At 44.6% G+C, this 5,068-nt stretch overlaps 1 long non-coding RNA gene across 1 annotated transcript; it reads left to right on the top strand.

Annotated features, from left to right (window-relative positions):
* The first annotated feature begins 621 nt into the window (after positions 1 to 621).
* On the top strand, positions 622 to 5,068 carry LOC127751417 (uncharacterized). Its single transcript, XR_008012125.1, has 3 exons — positions 622 to 645; positions 770 to 832; positions 1,165 to 5,068. It is a non-coding gene; the product is annotated as an uncharacterized LOC127751417 (long non-coding RNA).

Genomic DNA, 5,068 nt, shown 5'->3' with positions numbered 1-5,068 from the left:
TATATGCCGTTGTGGCAAAGAACCAGCCACGGTGGCGAGCAACTGGTGTCTGTTAGGCATGCTTTGTGATATGAATAAAACATAAAAACAATATCTAAAATATACGTTTGTTTTATTCCTTTAAGCTACGCAAAATATACAACGACGGTAACTACAAAGTTTTCGGCACTTTGAGAAAAACCTACGGTCTAACAACGGTCTTGGGCCGTCAATTATTAACCAATGGCAAACCGTTCTTGGACCGTACCTGGTACGGTGTGATAACAGCGTCTCACTGTTATTTTCACCGTAGGATGTGATTTAATTAAAAAGTAAATAGCCACATAGCCAATAACCACATCATACTGTGAAAATAACATTGAGACGCTGTTATCACACCGTACCGTACCATGGTGTCAAATCCACGCTGTTATCTCACCGTAGGTAGACCGTTATTTTTTACAGTGGGCGATGCTAAAGCTAGCCCCCCCAGTTGTCAAATGTTGGGTAACAGGGCTGGAATTTTGAGAGGAAAATTTGTGCCCTCATTCCTTATTTCCATTAAGGGGTTGTCCACTTATAACGTAACGCTTGTAAGTCAAAATTAACTACGATTGCGTGACATAAATATAAGAACACACCATTCGTAGCTATGCGTTGGCAAAGGTAAGGATCATTTCGATTAAATAAACAAATAATTTTAAAGGCAACCTATGCTACTGAAAAATATGCTACAGTTGCTGAACATTCATAACCTGGCTTGCTGTTCATTTAATCTTTATGCTTTTAGGAGTTTGCTGTTGCTGTGCGCCCCTCTCGTCTCTCATCGAGTGCTCGTAAAAAGTCTACCAGGGTAATTTTAGTTTCTTCTTACCTTATCGACTTGATTCCAATCCGTACCTGCCCCAGAAATTGCTTTCACTTGAGTTTAGGAGAATATACGCTACTTAATTGCTAAAAACACCTAAAAAAGCACAAGTTGCCATAACTCTGCCAATAATTTATATAAAATTAAACCCTTAGAGGTCAGTTTGTTTTGGACCAAAAACAAAAGATTAAGACCATTTTCACCGACACAAAAAAGGGCAAGGGTCAGTCAATGTCTGGTTACGTAAAATTATGCTCAAATTGCAATTTGCCTCATGAAAACAAGCTAAAACAATCTGCGCGATCTTTATCTCGTAGGATTTGCCATGAAATTGAGGGTTTTGCGACCCGCGCATGCAAGCATAGCCTTGAGTGTCAGAGACCGCCGCTAACGCTGGTCTACAAGTGCAACATTTGAAGAGAGCGAGGCGTGCGCGGCTGCTCTCTTCATACTGCTGCACCAGGCATATGAGGAAAACAACGAGGGTGAGTCACTCAATGTGTGGGTGCAGAAAAGAGCTGACGCTTCGCCCACATTCTTCTACTGGCTCCTAGTTCTGAACCTGGAGACCCTTTGTTTTCTCTCCTTAAAGTCAGTGCGGGGGCAGGACTACGAGTTGTACAAAGAGTGCCTTACCCGAATACTGCCGTGGTGTTTTGTCGTCAATAGATTAAATTACGCCAAAGCTTTGTCGATACAGCTCACCGATTTGACGTAAGGGAGGGTGGGGCAGTTAGTGACAGGGGCAGTTAGTGACACTTCGTACCCTAGGCCGTCCAATTGAATTTTCGCACCAACTTCGATCGGCTTAACCAAGTTTCAGAGCTCGAAAAACATTTGCCACAAGGCGGTGGTGTTCGGCAAATTGTTATGGCGGTGGTGAAACTTTGAATGTGTCTGATCACAATTTTGAGGTAAGTTTCGACTTTTGCCCTTTTTTCTTTTTGTAAATACTCCGTAAATATCGCCAACTTCACCATACGGATTTTTCTGTGATTGGTATGGACTATATACTTAATGATTTTACGCGCGGTCCGAACTTAGTCCGACGAGTTAACCTCTCGTTCACGTTGAAACACCGTACTGCACTTGGGGTAGATAGTGACAGTTTTTGCCGGGGCAGTTAGTGACACCTAGATTTTTATAATACAACGCGTATTTCTCTGTTGACATAATGCACTGAACTGACATTTTTTTTTTGATGTGTGGTCTAAACTCTATTGGTTTTTCAGGTCCAGAATGGTTCGAAACTACTTTTGAAACTAGTTTTGTGAGTAAAACTCCTTCTAGCGCCTAAACGGTGAGAGGCATCGCCAGCATTAAATGCGCACATATCCATTGGCCAAGGTCCTGGCTACTGTTTCAATTTTTTTTTATTTTTCTTTATTTTTCTCTGATTTTTACTGATTTTTTCCGATTTTTTCCCGACGATTTTGGAGAGAATTGACGTAAATCGGCCAGAATCGGGCAAAATCGAGCAAAATCGGGCAAAATCGAGCAATCGGCCTTAATCAGGATCTCTCCAAAATCGTCGGGAAAAAATCGGAAAAAATCAGAAAAATTCGGAAAAAATAAAGAAAAATAAAAAAAATTGAAACTGTAGCCAGGACCTTGGCCAACGGATCTGTGCGCCTTGTGCGCGCGATGCGCACATGCACATACCTGCACCTGCCGCCGGTCCTGCTGCAGGCGGGCCGATCTTGTGCACAAGCTAGTTGTGCACAGAATGTCTGTGCACGCGAGTCGCACGTGTTGTGCACAGGACCGCTTTATCACGGGAAAAGCAAGGTTTAATGCAATTTTATACCGTTGTCACTAAGTGCCCCGACCTCTGTCACTAACTGCCCCGGGCCGGGGTACATAGTGACAAATGCAGGGCTCCAGTTCAAGCCACTTTGTTGGCACACTGGCTCGTAACTCATCGAACCACCATCTGCATTACCTCGGCAAAGGTTGCAAGTAACTATCTAAGCTTTCGTGCTCAACATTTCGCCGAAAATAAGCGAAATAAGCTCGATTTCCAAAAAGTGTCACTAACTGCCCCACCCTCCCTTACCTGTCTCAAGTTGCCCCTACAGTGCAAAAAATATTCTCCAACGGCTTTTTTGCCCTCAACAAAACGCCAGCCCCGCACTCAGCAATTGCCGCTGACCCATTTCATGAGCAGAATAATGCTATACTTAAAGCAGAGCTAGGTGCCTCTGGTCGCATACACAGCGACAACAAAATGCGGGGAAAGGTGCTGGTAGCCCCAGAAATTGCACGTCTGTGGCATGAATTTTCTCTCAGGGCGACCAAGCAGAAGGCGGACTCTTCTCTTCACCGTGAACAAACTGCAGCCCACCATAGAATCAATTCGTAACCCTTTTCACGAGACAGCACCAAACCTCGTCGCCATTGATTCGGGCGTTGTTCTGTCAAGTGAGTCCGTAGAAAACCTTCGTATAGCAGGGGCGGAGGCTGTCAGAATGATGGAAACATTTTTACAGAGATCGCCTCTCCAGGCAGGGTGCGAACAAGTCTCCGTTCGACCCTATGCAGAAATGTAAGCTACAATTATTTTCAAAGTCTGCAGTGGTCGCTCGGCCCGAGGCGCGACAGATCAAAAGTTTGAAGGAGGATCTGCACCTGTTCACTTCTATGTAGATGGCTGCCTGACGAAACTGTTGGTGTAGGTGGCGGTGGTTCTTCGCCGCACCACCGTGCCGATGGTGCTCCATCAGTACAAGGAACACCACAGCTGGAGCTTCCTCGCTCGCGTCATCCCCGCCAGCCTGCTGGCCACAACAGGCGCGGGCAAGCCGGGAATCAGTCGCAGCACAACGACGATTCGGATGTAGAGGACAACAATGGGCTCGACCGCCCGAATCCGGTGAGGGCCGCGGCCAGCGGCCAGAGCCCGCGACCTCCAGCACGAGCACGACGAGCACGAAGCGCGCACGAGCGCCCGCCAAAGGCTTGCGCAGGCCATAGAGGAGAGGAACGGAGGAGAGCGGACCGGGAGATGGGCAGGCAGCGCCAGCAGCTGGCCGAAGTGGAGCGAGAGGCGCGGGAGGTGCAGAACAGGCCGGCGCAGCAGGGTAAAGATGGTGCCGAAGTGCGGCTCCCGCAGCAGCTCGTCAACGCGAACCTCATGGACGGCTGTGATGCCTTTGGGAAGACTGTTGCCGACTTCCTGAGGCCATTCTCCATGGATACGAGAGGGCTGCAGCCATGTCGGACGTGCTCGGTCTCCTCACTGACTACATAAGGAACATGAGCCACCGGGGCAATGACAATGCCAACGGATAAAAATTTATTTTGCACATTGTTTTGTACGCTTGTTAATGTTATTTTTTTATAACTGTTGATTTTCATGGACTGTGATTGACAATCCTTGAGTTCTTAATTTTTTATGTTCATGTTCCACAACAGTTATCTTACTGTGTTCTTTTTATTGAATTTTATTCTTTTATGTTGTAGACCAAGTATTGTTTAAAAAGTTTGTGTTTGACTTGTATAGGTGAAAGCAATTTCATTAATGATATCTTCTTAAATGTTATCCTTGTCGTTAGTAAATTTATTTACAATCTCCACATGACCACACCAAGATCAACATTGTTTCAGAGATTAACATGTGTACACAGCATAACATTACCAAAAAAAGCCACAATTTCACAGCACACACTGACCACTATTCTAAGTAAATTGCAACTAATATCACAGAGAGCCACTTATGAGGGCAGAATACAGACCACACTTCTGACTTACTTACAGTACCACAGCTTCTCACGAATGGATTCTACAAATACATACAATTAGATACATGATCCTAAATAGAACACCTTAATGCATTCACACAGAGAGATGAGCATAACATAGGCAACAGAAAAAACAATTTAAGAAAACTTATCATGGTATCTAAGTAGGAGTCTGGAGGAATAATGTGCCATTGCCACGATACTGGCTCATAAATAAATAGTCTCAGAAATTTTTCTCTGATAAGGATTGGAGCTAAGTCATCATCATATGTTGGATTTGACCGTTGTATATCTCAGGGTTGGCATAGAGTATTATATTGTGCTTTATGGAGCCAAATTAATTTGTACTTCTCCGGTGCTAAATTCGAAGTGCAAAATTTGAAGGGCGAAATACAGTATAGTGTAGAGCTATATTCTGTGAAAATTAAAGGTGTCTTAAAAGTGCGAAACGATTAATTAATTTCGCCCTCAAGGGAAATAA

The sequence above is a fragment of the Frankliniella occidentalis genome, unplaced genomic scaffold (genome assembly GCF_000697945.3).
Source record: "Frankliniella occidentalis isolate FOCC.00 unplaced genomic scaffold, Focc_3.1 Scaffold472, whole genome shotgun sequence".
Classification (NCBI taxonomy): Eukaryota; Metazoa; Arthropoda; class Insecta; order Thysanoptera; family Thripidae; genus Frankliniella; species Frankliniella occidentalis.
This window is presented reverse-complemented; position numbering and strand designations above follow the sequence as displayed.